At 37.5% G+C, this 16,137-nt stretch overlaps 1 long non-coding RNA gene across 1 annotated transcript in view; it reads right to left on the bottom strand.

Annotated features, from left to right (window-relative positions):
* The window catches only part of LOC141492696 (uncharacterized), a 66,034-nt gene that overhangs the window by 38,784 nt on the left and 11,113 nt on the right, over window positions 1–16,137 (bottom strand). Inside the window, exon 5 of the long non-coding RNA XR_012470038.1 lies at window positions 15,935–16,025. This is a non-coding gene — a long non-coding RNA (uncharacterized LOC141492696). The remainder of the gene's footprint in view (window positions 1–15,934; window positions 16,026–16,137) is intronic.

Genomic DNA, 16,137 nt, shown 5'->3' on the forward strand with positions numbered 1-16,137 from the left:
CTAATGAACGTCTATAAAATATCTATAACCCATAGTCTTAGAGAGTTATCTAGGAGCACAAGAGGATAAGTAACTTTTATCAAGTGTGTTCACATAGAAAGCATGATTTGAGTCCAAGGCCAGTGTGACCACATGGTCAGCATCTCCTGAAGTTGTTTACATAAAAATGGGACAAAGCAGACAGGAGAAATAAAATGGCAAGAGAAGAAAATTAGAAAAAAAGAAGCAAAGAGCTGAGAGGAATTTGATGAGTAAGTAGAAATAGGAGAATGTCCAACACAGCTCAGGAAATGTTCAGCAGAAAATCTGGTAGATGTTATTTGATTTTTGACTTTTTTGCCTAGGTTTCAGAATACCTTAGGGGGGCGAAGCCAAGATGGCAACTATCAAGGATCCTGTCTTAGGCACTCTCTCATAAAACTTCTAAACTAAGGACTCTAAATTTTCCAGAGATAAAGCCCACAGAGGGACCCAGTGAGGCAGTTCTCCTACTCCAGGTAACCTGGAAAAGAGCAGAAAGGCTCTGCTCCCTGGGGTTGGAGGGTTGGCCTGCCAGAGGGGTGGCTCACCATAGCAAAAGAACTTCAGCCTCCTGGAGGCAGCGCCAGTTTGCTGGGCACCACGGCCCACAGTAGTGGCAGTTTCCTGAGCTACACCCCTGGGGAGCATGAGGCACAACTTGGGGGAACAGTGGGGACCTCTTCCAGAGTGAGCATGTGAAGCCCAGCCCTCAGGGCACACAGCATTGCCAAGGCAGTCTAGTTCCAGGAAACAGAAGCAAAGGGAGCCATAAGCAGGAGCCCCCATGGAATGAGCCCATTGAACCTAGGGAGGGGAATGAAGAGAGAGACTGCGGAGCTCTGCCCCTGGAACAGGACTCTGGGATTGTGATCACATTCAGATCCTGATCCCAATCTAGGCCCCCCAATAGAACATCAGGGCCCCCTCCACCTCAGCCCCATGGCAGAGGGGGGCACATATGGTCATTCACAGACCAGTAGGGAGAACAGAGCCTCACACATTGACACCCTTGTGGAAGTGTCTCAAAAACTCAGGAAGCTCCCCCAAAACAGGCTAAGGCTGGGAAAATGAACAAGCAGAGAAACAAGAGGACCACTACTGAGAAATATTTTGCCTGTGAGCCCAAGAAGGATCAAAACACTCAGTCTGAAGATGAGGAAGCACAAGCTCCTGCACCTAAAGACTCCAAGAAAAACAGAAATTGGGCTCAGGCCATGACAGAGCTCAAAAAAGACTTTGAAAACAAATGAGGGAGTTAGAAGAAAAACTGGGAAAAGGAACGAGAGAGATGCAGGAAAAACATGAAAATGAAGTCAGCAGCTTAGTCAAGGAAATCCAAAAAAATGCTGAAGAAAATAGCATGCTAAAAACCAGCTTAGGTCAAATGGATAAAACAGGTCAAAAAGTTATTGAGAAGGATGCTTTAAAAAGCAAAATTGGCCAAAAGGAAAAAAGAGATAAGAAAGCTCTTTGAAGAAAACAAATCCTTCAGACAAAGAATAGAACTCAGGGAGATTAATGAATTTATGAGAAATCAGGACTCAATACTTCAAAACCAAAAGAATGAAAAATTAGAAGAAAATGTGAAACATCTCATTGAAAAAACAACTGATATGGAAAACAGATTTAGGAAAGATAATTTAAAAATTATTGGAATACCTGAAAGTCATGACCAGGAAAAGAGCCTTGACATCATTTTCAAAGAATTACTACAGGAAATTTGCCCTGATATCCTAGAAGCAGAGGGCAAAATAGAACTGGAGAGAATCCACAGATGCCCCAGAGAAAGAGATCCAAAAACAACAACCCCCAGCAATATTATAGCCAAGTTCCAGAATGACACAATTCAAATACCATGGAGCTGCAGTCAGGATCTCACAGGACTTAGCAGCAACTACATTAAAAGCTCGTAGGGCTTGGAATATAATATATCAGAAGGCAAAAGAGCTTAGAATGCAACTGAGAATCAACTACCCAGCAAAAACTGAATGTCCTCTTCCAGGGAAATAGATGGACTTTCAATGAAGCAGGGGAATTTCAAATGTTCCTGTTGGAATGGCCAGAGCTGAACAGAAGGTTTGATCTTCAAATACAGGAATCAGGTGAAGCACAGAGATTGGAGGAGGAGGCAAAAATATGAGGGACTTAATGATGATGAACTGTATATATTCCTGTATAGAAAAATGACACTGATAATACTCATATGAATGTTCTCAAGTAACAGAGCAGGTAGAAGGAACTTTTATAGATGAAGCACAGGAGAAAGCTGAATTTGAAGATAAAATATGGTGTAAAAATGGAGTCAATAGGGAAAAGGGAAATGTAATGGGAGAAAGAAAAAGGAGAGGGGGGAATAGGCCAAGATAGTTCATATAATAAGATTTTTCTTTATTACAAAGAGCTATTGCAATGATATGGAAGGGAGGAAGGAAAGGGGGATTTAGGGAATCTTTGCTCTCATCAGCGGTGGCTAGGAGAGGAAACAGCATATATAATGAATGGGGTATAGAGATCTGGAGTAAGAAGGAGATGGGGGGAAACAGGGGGAAGGGGTGGGGATGTGAATGAAAGAGTAGAGGATGGACCATGGGGGGAGAGTGGTCAGATATAGTACATTTTCTTTTTAACTTCTTACAAGGGGATGTGATTGGATGGCCTGTCAGGGACCATAGGGCCAAGTGGATGCTGGGTCTAGGGGGTGGTATGGGGGCTCAGAGCCTCTTGGCCCCAGGGCTAGGGATGGTTCTGCTGCACCACTCAGCTACCCTACAGCAGAGTCAGTGAAAGGAGAGAGAAAATATAGTACATGGTAGTGGAGAAATACGAAAGGAGGGAATTGCGATCAGCAATGGCAATGGTGGAAATATATGGAAGTAACTTTTGTGATAGATTTATCATAAAGAATGTGATCCACCCACGACAGAGTGGTGGTGTTGGAACACAGACTGAATTACATTTTTTATTATTATTTTGGGGGTGGTGCATGGCAAATGGGGCTGGGTGACCTTCCTGGGGCCACATATCAGGGTGATCATTGGGTGTCTGAGGCCAGATTCGGACCTGAGTGCTCCTGGCTCAAGGGCCAGTGCTCTGTTCACCACCCAGCGGCCCATACTATTATCACTATTTTATTTTATTTTAGGTCTTTTTTTCTTTTCTTTTTTTTTTTTTGCTTTATGCAGGGCAGTGGGGTTGGGGTGACTTGCATGTCACACAGCTGGGTGATTTTTGGGTGTACAGGGCCAGATATGATCTTGGGTGCTCATGGCTCCAGGGCTGGTGCTCTGTCCACTGTGCCACCTGGCCATACCTACAATTATTACTATTATTTTTTAATTTTAATATTAATTTTTTCTCTCCCCTTACTTAATCGCTCAAGTGAGTCTATATTTTTTGGGGGAGGGGGTATTTTGTTTACTCGTAAACAATAATATTTTATTAATATGTAAAGAACATTGTACAAAATGTGAATAAATAAATATTAAATAAAAAATAAATAAAAAATAAAATAAAATAAAATGAAAAAAATTTTAAAAAATACCTTACCAAGAAATTTTAATGTGAGAATAGGGGAAATACTTTATTTCTCTCTTTTTTTATTTACTGAAATATGAAGATACAGCGAATGTTCAAATAAGATTTTGTCAATGTCAGTCCAAGATGCCTGAGTCACTCAGGACAGCAATATGTAGCTGAGAATTGAAGTCCAAAGACCAAGTAAGGGGAAGCTAGGTGGTGCAGTGAATAGAGTATTGGCCTTGCAGAAACCAAAGAGAGAGAGAGAGAGAGAGAGAGAGAGAGAGAGAGAGAGAGAGAGAGAGAAGACCAAATAAATTCAAAGCAAATAATGAGGGGGGGTATTGAAAGCAAAAGATTTAAAGTATAGGTCAAGATGCAATATACATATGAGAAATCTAAAACCAAAGCAGGGGTGGAAACTCAGCGATAATTAGCAGTCATAGAATCAGCACCGTGGGTGAAACCTAGAGAATAGATGAACCAACATTATTTTCCTAATTCTTTTACCATTAGCATAGTTAACTGAGTAATCTTTTTTGTCATCATTCCCTCTTAGAAGGATATGACCTGATTAGTAATTTATATTTGTATTAACTTTGGAGAATGGATAAGAGTAGAAGACAGGGAAGCACTGTTGCATCATACTATATGATGTTGAAATCAATGATAGAGGAATGGTCTGAAGACAAGGAAGATTCAGTTTTAAATTCTACCTTTGACACTTTTTCAGTGACTTTGGCCTAATCACTAAATTTTGATATGCTCAACCAACTTCCCAAACATAAACAGCATTGTCTACACTAATTTAGCAATTTCCCACACCAAGAGTTCAGTGATGAAGAAATCATACATTCTATATGTATTAGCATATTCAAATTATATTATTGCATATTCACTCCAGAAACTTTCTATATAGTTCTATTATAATGATGTTTCTCTTTCTGAAAAAAGAACCCATCATAATCAGTTATTACTTTTAATATGCATATACATTTATTTTTAAATTCTTTTCAATATTTTATGACTTTTCAACAGTAATCCAAGCTAGCCTAGAAAAGGAGAAAAAGGTATATCAACAGTAAACCCAGTGATGAATTGTTGATGGCAACAGCTAAGTAACTCAGGGAATAGAGGGCTGGTACTAGAGTCAGGAAAATTGGAGTTCTGATTTTACCTTAGATACTTATTAGCTATATCATCCTAAGCAAGTCATTTAAAGCTGGTTGCCTCATTTTTCTCATCTATAAAATGAGCTGGAGAAGGAAATGGCAAACCACTGTAGTATTTTTGCCAAGAAAACCCCATGAAGGCCCAGAGTTAGATGACTAAAAATGACCAAACTGCTGGTCATTGAATCCCAATAAAGAAAATAACTGGATCATGTGCTTCTGCATAGTGGCAGAAAAGACAAGCAGAGCCAGCAGGTATTAAGCACAGAAATCTTTTTAGGCAATCTATAAATATTAATTTGTTGGATGATATTCTGAATATCAAATCCTTTCTCAGTAACCTCATTTCTATAGGAAATAAAGGGATATCAATATTAGCATTCTCATTATAAATTGAACTAGAAATTGAATCATGATTAGCATTAGCATTATAAATTGAACTAGAAATTGTAAGGAAGTTGCCACTATGTGAAAGAACAATTCCCTGATTCTTCTAAATGAAGTAAAGCAACAGATTGGTGGAGATGAATTTATTGTGCACATAAAGGAGAAGAAATAAATGAGTGACAAATGCTATTGGCCCAACATGAGATAGTAAAGTAGAAAAGGACAACAACAGCATCAAATGAGGAAGAAAAATAAAGGAAGATATGGAACAAAAAAGCACCAATCATCTGTGACCAGAGACAAGATGGAGAGTGGAAGGAGAGATTAATGGGAATACCTCTGCCCTGGCCAAGAGTTTTAATATGAAATGAAGGCTCTTCTTTCTTTTAAATTTTATTTTATTTCTCATTGTTTTACCCCAGGTACATGCAAAAGCAAGCTTCAATATTTACTTCAAAAACTTCAAGTTTCAAATTCTCTCTTTTACCCCCACCCCACTCCCCTCATTTAGAAAGAAAGTTACTTAATGTAGGTTAAAAATGTGTAGCCATGACTTTTGACCAAGATGGCAGAAAGAAGACAGGCATAGTTCTAAAGTCTCCTGATCTTCCCTTATAAATAATATGAAACAAACTTCTTAACAGAAATCTGATTGGCAAAACCCAGAAAGAAAAACCAGGAGAAGAACATTTACCTCAGGGTCTGTCTTCTGAGATCATGGGTAAATCCAGGTGCAGAGAGTGGACTTTGCAGGGAGCACTGGACCAGTGAGAGCTTAGGAGCCTGGATCAGTGTCAGATTAGCCGGATTAGCTGTGGGGCTGGAGCCCAGGAGTCTGAGGGCCTGAGAACCAGACCAGTTTGACCAGCCATGAGGCTAGAGCCTAGTCGACCTCAAGGGTTTCAATACCCCCCCTCATTATTTGCTTTGAATTTATTTGGTCTTCTCTCTCTCTCTCTCTCTCTCTCTCTCTCTCTCTCTCTCTCTCTCTCTTTGGTTTCTGCAAGGCCAATACTCTATTCACTGCACCACCTAGCTTCCCCTTACTTGGTCTTTGGACTTCAATTCTCAGCTACATATTGCTGTCCTGAGTGACTCAGGCATCTTGGACTGACATTGACAAAATCTTATTTGAACATTCGCTGTATCTTCATATTTCAGTTGGGTCAACTATTGACCAGAGGTATTGGTGGTGGTGCTGACCTTCTGGAGCTTACCAAGAGGGCTGGAGGAAAAGTTCCTGAGCAAGAGAGTTGCAGACATCACTTTCCTGGGCCCTTCTCGTCAGGAGGAAGTTAGAGTCCACACCTACATTTCTGCTGAAGTCTCTTCCCAGAACAAACACAATTACAGACTACCTCTGCCCCTGGCACAGGTGGGGAGCAGCAGAAACACCTTTGCTGACAATAGGGAGAGTTATTACCTTACCCCATGGTATAGGCCACCACTGATCAAAGACAAAAGTATTTAACAGCTTCAACTACTTCCTCTAGGCCAAGGGAGAAGGCCTCAATCAAGATCACAGAAACTCCAGAGAAAGCAAACAGCAGCCATATGGCTGGCTGGAGATAGTACAATCAGTGAGCAAAACTTCTAGCCCTCCTACTGGCCAAGTGGAGATATTGCACTCAGTGAGTAAAGCCTCTAAGGATCCTGATACCAAACACCTATGAACCAGCCCCTTCCCAACACAAGGTTTTAGGATAATGAAGAAAGGCCAGCACAAAGGAGGATCCACAGAAAAATTCTTGGAAGGGAAAGACATAATCTCAGAGAGACTTAGAACCTTTGAGGAGAATATGACCTGCTCTACAGCACAGAAAGATTTCCTTGAAGAAATAAGGAAGGGGTTTAAAATGATTTGGAAAATTTGGGAGTGAAAATTAACACCTTGCCACAAGAAAACAAATCATTGGAAAATACAATTGGACAAATGCAAAATGAAACTAATTCTCTCAAAAACTCACTTGGTCAAATGGTAAACTCTTTCAAAAATAGAATTGACCAATTGGAAAAGGAGTTGCAAAAGGTAAATGAAGAAAATTATTCTCTAAAAAAATAATGGAGTCTGTGGAAGCTAATGTCTTCATGAGACAGCAAGAGTCTGTTAAACAAAACCAAAAACAGAAAAATAAAATAAAATGTAAAATACCTCATCATCAAAACCACTGACCTCAAGAATAGATCAAGAAGGGACAATCTGAGAATTCTATAATTTCTCCATGAAAATATTGAAGAGACAAAAAAAGCCAAGACTTAATATTACAGGATTTAGTGATGGAAAATTGCCCTGATATCATGGGACCAGGGGGCAAAATAGGTGTTGAAAGAATACATTGATCCCCTTCAGAAAGAGATCCTAAAATGAAAACACCAAAGAATGTTGTGGCCAAATTGAAGAACTATCAGATAACAGAGAAAATCATGCAAGCAGCCAGAAAGAAACAATTTAAATACCAAGGAACAACAGTAAGGATTATGCAGGACCTGGTTGCATCAACATTAAGGATCTGAAGGTCCTGGAATGAGATAGTCTGAAGAGCAAGGGAGCTTCAGTGCAACCAAGAATTCACTATTCAACAGAGCTGATCCTTCTCTTTTGGGGAAAAGATGGAAATTGAAGGAAATGGAAGACTTCCAACAATTCCTGATGAAAAGACCAGAGCTAAATTGGACATCAAACAGGAGGTTCAAGAGTTACATAAAAAGGTTAAAAGGGGGGGGGGTAAATGAAAAAAAGTGCTATACAATAAGATGAAACTGGATATATCCCAGCATGGGAAAAAAAGATTCTCATAAGTCTTGAAAATGTAACTCTATCAGAGAGAATATACTTAACCAGAAAGGATAGACACTCATGACTTAGCCATGAGACTGCTACCCAAAGGGATGAAACTTGCCATATCCCAACTTGGGAGAAAGACTCTAATAACTCTCAAGAATTGTAACATTATTAGATATAATATACTTAGGCAGAAGTGATGGATACTCAGGATTTTCTATGACTTAGATAGAATGATTTAAAAACACTTCCTCCTTAAAAAGGGGGACAGGAAGGAGACAGGAAGTGGGAGGGGATTGAATAGGGTAAAGCTCATTACATTAAGAGGTACAAAAGACCTATGGCAAGAGAAGGGAATAAGGGAGGAGATGAGAAACACCTGAATCGTCCTCTCATCAGACTTGGCTAAAAGTTAACTTACACACACACTCAGTTAAGTTTAAAAAATCTGACCTCTCAAGTATTAAAAGGGGAAAAGGGGAGGGGGAAAGAGATAGAGAAGGGGAGAAAAAGGGGAACCAACAGAAAGAAGGGAAGGGAAAAGGGAAAAGGGAAAGAAAGGGGAGGGGGTTGAATATAGAAGGGCAAACACACTGAAGGTGAAGATATTCAGAAACAAAATACTGGGGAATATGGATAAAGGGGGAAAAAGGAAAAATACAGAGGGAAGATAGCATGGAGGACAATAAAAAGTTGATAATTATAACAATGAATTTGAATGTGATGAACTCTCCCTTAAAATGTAAGTGATTAACAGACTGGATTAAAAACCAGAATCCTACAATATGCTGCTTACAAGAAACTCATTTGAAGCAGAGAGATACATAATAGAATAAAGGTAAAAGGTTGGAGCAAAATATATTTTGCTTCAGCTGAAGTAAAAAAAGCAGGGGTAAGCAATCCTTATTTCAGACAAAGCAACAGCAAAAATAGATAGTGTTAAAAGAGATAAGGAAGGAAACTTTATCCTCCTAAAAGGTACCATAGATAGTAAAGTGATTTCAATACTGAATATGTATGCACCCAATGGGATAGCATCCAAATTCTTAGAGGAGAATCTGGAAGAACTACATGAAGACATAGAAAGAAAAATTCTACTATTGGGAGTCCTTAACCTCCCACTCTCAGATTTAGATAAATGGAATCATAAAATAAACAAGAAAGAAGTTAAGGAAGTAAATAGATTGTTAAAAAACCTAGATGTGATAGGAGGAAATTTAATGGGGATAGAAAGTAATATACCTTTTTATCTGCAGTACATGGCACTTACACAAAAACTGACCATTTACTAGGACATAAAAACCAAATAATCAATTGCAGAAAGGCAGAAATAGTGAATACATTTTTCTTAAATCATAATGCAATAAAAATCATATGCAATATTGAGCCAGGGAGATATAGACTCATAACTAATTGATAACTAAACCTCATTTTATAGAATGAGTGGATCAAACAACAAATTATATAAAGAATTAATTCTTTTTATCCTAGATAAAGACAATAATGAAACAACATACCAAAACCTATGGGATTCACTTAAAGCAGCTGTCAGGGGATATATTATATCTTTAAATGCTTACATGAGGGGTGACTAGGTAGTAGACAAAGCACTGGCCCTAGAGTCAGGAGTACCTGAGTTCAAATCCAGCCTTAATAATTACACATAATAAGATATTTAATAATTACCTAGCTATGTGGCCTTGGGCAAGCCACTTAACCCCATTGCCTTGCAAAAAACCCTAAAAAAATAAAAATAAGATAAAATAATGCTTATATGAATAACTTAGAGAAAGACTAAATCAATGAACTAAAAATGCAGCTAAAAACTTAGAGAAAAAAACAAATTAAAACCCCCCAATTAAATACCAAATTAGAATTTCTAAAAATTTAAGGAGAAATTAATAAAATCGAAAGCAAGAAAACCTACTGAATTAACAAATAAAACTAAGAGCTGGTTTTATGAAAAAAACAATAAAATTGATAAAGCTCTGGTCAATTTGATTTAAAAAAAAGAAAACCAAATTGCTAGTACCATAAATGAAAAAGGTGAAATCACCACCAGTGAGGAGAAAATTAAAGTAATAATTCGGCATTATTTTGCCCACCTCTATGCCAATAAATTTGACAATCAAAGTGAAATGGACAAATATTTAGAAAAATATAATTTGCCTAGGTTAAATGATGAGATTAAATACCTAAACAACACTATCTCAGAAAAAGAAATTCAACAAGCCATCACTGAACTCCCTAAGAAAAAAATCTCCAGTGCCTGGTAGATTCACCAGTGAGTTCTATTAAACATTTAAGGAACTATTGGTTCCAATTCTGTATAAACTCTTTGGAAAAATAGGTGAAGACATCACTCTGTCTAATTCTTTCTATGACATCAGTATGCTGCTGATACCTAAACCAGGAAGAATTAAAACAGAGAGAGAAAATTATAGGCCTTTCTCCCTGATGAATATAGATGCAAAATTCTTAAATAAAATCTTAGCAAAATGATTAAAACAAGTTATCACTAGGACAATACATTATGACCAAGTAGGATTTATCCCAGGAATGCAGGGTTGGTTCAATATTAGGAAAAAATATATCAACTACAAACCTATCAGAAATCATATGATTATATCAACAGATACTGGAAAAGCTTTTGACAAAATGAAGCACCCATTCTTACTTAAGACACTAGAGAGTTGTAGGACTAAATGGACTGTTCATAAGAATAATAAGCACTATCTATCTGAAACCATCTACAAGCATTATATTAAATGGGGAGATGCTAGAGGCATTCCTGATAAGATCAGGGGTGAAACAAGGATCCCCATTATCACCACTACTATTTAATATCTTATTAGAAATGTTGGCTTCAGCAATTAGAGAAGAAAAATAAATTGAAGGAATTGGAATTGTGAAGGAAGTGACAAAACTCTCACTCTTTGCAGATGACATGATGGCATACTTAAAGAATCCCAAGAAATCATCTAAGAAACTACTAGAAATTATTAGAACTTTTAGCAAAATCACAGGATATAAAATAAACCCTCTTAAATGCTCAAGTTTTCTGTATTTGTCTAGCAAGATACAGCAGGAAGACCTAGAAAGAGAAATCCCAAAGTATCCTCAAACAATATAAAATACCTGGGAGTCTATTTGCCAAGGCAGACTCAGAAACTTTTTGAAAACAATTACAAAACACTTCGCACACAAATAAAATCAGATTTAAATAACTGAGCAAACATCAACTGCTCATGGATAGGTTGAGCTAATATAATAAAAATGACAATTCTGTTGAAACTAATCTACCTGTTTAGTGCCCTACCAATCAAAATTCCAAAAAATTACTTTAATGAGTTAGAAAAATGGTACATAAATTCATATGGAGAAATAAAAAGTGAAGAATTTCCAGGGATTCAATGGAAAAAAGTGCAAAAGAAGGTGGCTTAGCCCTACCAGATCTAAAATTATATTATAAAACATCAGTCATCAAAACTGTCTGGTATTGGCTAAGAAATAGAGTGGTGGACCAGTGGAATACACTAGGTGCAATAGCAGGAAATGATTATAGTAATTTGCTGTCTGAAAAACCAAAAGAGTACAGTTATTGGGATAAAAACTATCTCTTTGATAAAAAAAAAACTGCTGTGAAAACTGTAAGTTAGTATGGAAGAAACTTAGATTAGACCAACACCGCATACCCTATACCAATATAAAATCAAAATGGATACAGGATATTGCCATATTAACAATATTATAAGCAAACTAGAAGATCAAGGAGTAGTTTACCTGTCAGATATATGAAAAGAGAAGCAGTTTATGACAAAAGAAGAGATGGAGAACATCACTAAAAACAAACTAGATGATTTTGATTCCATTAAATTAAAAAGCTTTTACACAGACAAAACCCACTGTAACCAAGATCAAAAGAAATGTAGTAAACTGGGAAAGAATCTTTACAACTAGTATTTCTGACAAAGGACTCATTTCTAAAATATACAGAGAACTGAGTCAATTTTTTTAAAAAATCAGCCATTCCCCAACTGACAAATGGTTAAAGGATATGCAAAGTCAATTTATAGGAGAGCAAAGTGATCCATAGTCATGAAACATTACTCTAAATCATTTCTTATTAGAGAAATGCAAAGTAAAGCTGCTCTGAGGTACTACTTCACACCTCTCAGACTCACCAATATGACTAGAAAAGGCAATGATCATTGGTGGAAGGATTGTGGGAAATTTGGGACACTAACACATTATTGGTGGAGCTGTGAACTCACCCAAACTTTCTGAAAAGCAGTTATCCTGACTGTAGCTCCTCATTATTTGAATTGCTTCTTTTGGGCTGCTTGTAATATTTTCTCCTTGACTTGGGAGTTCTGAAATTTGGCTATAATATTTCTGGAAGTTTTCCTTTTGGTATCTCTTTCTGGAAGTGAGTGGTGGATTCTTTCAATTTCTATTTTACCTTCTGCTTCTAGGATATCAGTACAATTTTCATGGAGAATTTCTTCAAAAATGAAGTCTACAGTTTTTTTTTTGGTCATGACTTTCAGGTAGTCCAATAATTGTTAAATTATCTATCTTGTATCTATTTTACAGATTACTTGTCTTTCCAATGAAATATTTCACATTTTTATCTAGTTTTTCATTCTTTTGGTTTTGTTTTATTGTTTCTTGATTTCTCACAAACTCATCAACTTCTGTTAGCTCCAGTCTACATTTGAAGGAATTATTTTCTTCAGAGAGCTTTTGAATATACTTTTCCATCTGGCCAATTCTGCTTTTTAAGGTTATTATTTTCCTCATTGACCTTGTGGACTGCTTTTTTTCATTTGACCCAAACTGATCTTTTTTAGGTTTTTGCAAGGCAATGGGGTTAAGTGGCTTGCCCAAGGCCACACAGCTAGGTAATCATTAAGTGCCTGAGGTCTGATTTGAACTCAGGTACACTTGACTGCAGGGCTGGTACTCTATCCACTGTGCCACCTAGCTGCCCCCAAACTGATTTTTAAGCCATTATATTCATCAGTATATTTTTTTTGTAATTCCTTCCCCAAGCTGCTGACTTATTTTTCATGATTTTCTCACATTGCCTTCATTTCTCTTCCTAATTTTTCATCCACCTCTCTTCTTTGCTTTTTAAAATCTTTGTGAACTCTTCCATAGCCTGAGACCAATTCACACTTTTTTTGAAGGCTTTGTATAAGAAGCTTTGAATTTGTTACCTTCTCAGTGTGTATTTTGATCCCCATGTTAGCAAAGGAATTATCTATGGTCATATTTTTTTCTTCTATTGTTGTCCATTTTCCCATTTGACTTGATTTTAGCTCTCTGTTAGGGTGGGGTCCCAGGATGGACAGTGTATTGTCCCAAGCTTTTGAGGGTATTTACAGCTTATTTCAGGTACACTCCCCATGGACCAAAATTCCTCCAAGGTCTTATGAGAGAGAGACTGACTGCTCTCTTGGCCCATATTCTGGTCTGTGGATGATCATAAGCATTACTGTTGCCCTGGAACTATGAGGACTGCTCCACTATGACAGTATAATTTCTTTTCCTGATACTGTGGCCCAAACTGACCTGGATGTGAATTTGGGCAAAGCAAGCAACTCCTGCCTTGCGGAGAGCAAAGAGATCTCTGCAGTTTCCCTGACCCCCTTAGCATCCAAGGGCTGAGCACTTTGGAAGCAGCTGCCAGATGGTTCCCTTCTGGGTGGCTCTTCCTTGTTCCTATGGGCTGAGTCTACACTGGGAGCTGGGTCTGTACTGAGACCTGCACTGGACTGGGCTATGCATTCACTCTGGTGAGGAAGAGTTTTCCTGCTGAGCTTCTCAATTATCCTTGGCAATCCCTGAACCCAGAGGACTGGAAACCACCCCCTCTGCCACAGACCCAGGTGTCCCCAGGGATACAAGTACCCCATGCTAATCCTGGATGACTTGAACCAGTTTGCTCCAGTGTGACCATTGCAGTCCTTTCTAATCCCAGTATAGCAGACCTTTCCTGTGGATCTTTCAAGTTGTCTTGGGCTGAACAATTATTATACTCAGTCGTTTTGTGGGTTCTGCCACTCTAGAATTTGGTTAGAGTCATTGTTTAAATGTATTTGGAGTGGCTGGGGGAGAGCTTGTAGGAATTCCTGCCTTTATTCTGAGATCTTGACTCCCAGCTCTTGCTTCTTTTGATAGCTCTCTCTCAGATGATAGATGGGAGATAGTATAGTCTAGAGTCTGCAGAAAGGTGTTTTTTTGATTCTTTGTTTTGTTTTTTTTATATGAGATAAATAGGAGATTGTGTGAATGAAATAGGAAAAGAGTCTGTTCATATAGAAAGACTAAAGATTAAAGGAGGAGGGTAATTATGTATGGGCTACTTGAGAAAATGTAGAAGGGATGACCTTGGCAAAGAGTTGTATGTACTTGACTAAAAGACAAACTGTAATAAAAATTGCGGTCATTTAATCTCTACAAAAGGATCCTTATACATCACTTATTGACTTCTTTTTAAAAATGAATTATTACTTATTTTTTGCATTTTTATTTTTTATTTGATTTTCTTTTATTAAATTTAATTGCATTTTAATTTCATCTGGGCTACAACTCAGTGAGTTGTGGGTCCCATGCATTAATAGATCAGACAAAAGTGGAAGAGAACTCTTGGAGTTTGTGGGTAGCAGTTCCCAGGAAGTGCTGCCTTCATGCAGCCATCTTGACTCTCCTCCCATCTTTCTTGACTTGTCTACAAATTTTGACACTGTTAATAATCATTTTATCCTTGATATGCTTTCCAACTTTTTCATGATACTGTTCTATATTAATTCTTCTCTCTTTCTTATCACTCATCTTCATACCCTTTGGCTGGATTCCCTGAAAAGGGTTAGTGATTCCCAGGGCTTAATCTTGGATTCTCTTCCCTTTCGTCTCTATATTATTCCATTTAGGGATCCTATCAGTTCCCCTTATTTAATCATCACCTCTTTGATGATGATTCTTATGCAGGCATACTATGTCTCTTAATCTCTAATTTCACCTACATTTGGACATCTTTAACTGAATGTGTAAAAGATATCTTAAATTCAATGTTTCTAAAATGAAATTTATATTTCCCTTGGGTTTTTTTTCAGAAATTTTTTCCTATTATAAATTTTGATCATGTTATAATAAAATTGAATTCCTGAAACTACAAGGTAAAATAAAACATGATTCAAGAAAAAAAATGTCAATAGTTCTTTCTTAGTTTACTTTATGAAGAAAGAAATTCAATATTAGTGAAAGTTATACAGCTAAATGATGAACAAAGCTTTTAGGAACTCATGGAAGAAGGTAGTATGTGACAGAAGAAAACTCTTAAAGACCTTTAATTTAGAAACTATCTTAGCAGAGGTAAGGTCAACTAAGGTTCACTTGCTCACACCACAGGCTTCTCTCTACAGATAATTTTGAAAACAGAGGGTCTCTTGTTCATTCAGTGACACAATCATACATCTTCCAAATATACTTCTTCCCAGAAGTCAGAATGAATGTTTGACTCCTGATGCATTTTCTAAACAGGCAGGGGGTATTGGCAGTAACATGTTACTAAAGAATTAGAACAAAGTTCATTTTAAATTATCAGTCACTGAACAAAAGAGACTAATAAATTGTTCTGAAGTAGAAGTAGTCACATTTCATGTTTTAGATCAAGATATGAACCACTTTTAAAGTTTGTAACAATTTATTCTTAGGTTTTCTTCCAACTTCTCTTATTGGAAGTATACTGTTGTGGAAAGAACACTCTACTGGAGTCCCAGGATCTGACTCAGGAAAAAGAAAAAAGAAGAAGGATGCAAAATGACAGGGGAAAATCCTGAAGTATGGAGGAAGTTGGAAGACAGAAGAATGTCACAGACTAGAATGGGAAGGAAAATCACTCACACTTGTGGATGGGAAATAAATTTGAGACTTTTTCTAAAGAAGAATGAATTAAGTAGTCTGATAAGAATGGCTACATTATCCACATATGCAACCATTAGTAACAGCAAATTAATAAATGCTAAATTCTGGGGATAAATGCACTTACCTTGGCAGTGTATTTTCCGGGGGCAGGGTGTATACATAGATGATGAAGTTGATACATGCATTGCCAGAGCTGGCTCAGTGTTTGGGAGGCTCTGAAGGAAAGTGTGGGAAAGAATCAGTATTAGCCTGACCACCCAACTGGTCTACAGAGCTGTCATGCTGATTTCATTGTTGAATTCCTATGAAAGCTGGTCAGCACAGAAG

This window comes from Macrotis lagotis, chromosome 7, assembly GCF_037893015.1.
Source record: "Macrotis lagotis isolate mMagLag1 chromosome 7, bilby.v1.9.chrom.fasta, whole genome shotgun sequence".
Lineage (NCBI taxonomy): Eukaryota > Metazoa > Chordata > Mammalia > Peramelemorphia > Peramelidae > Macrotis > Macrotis lagotis.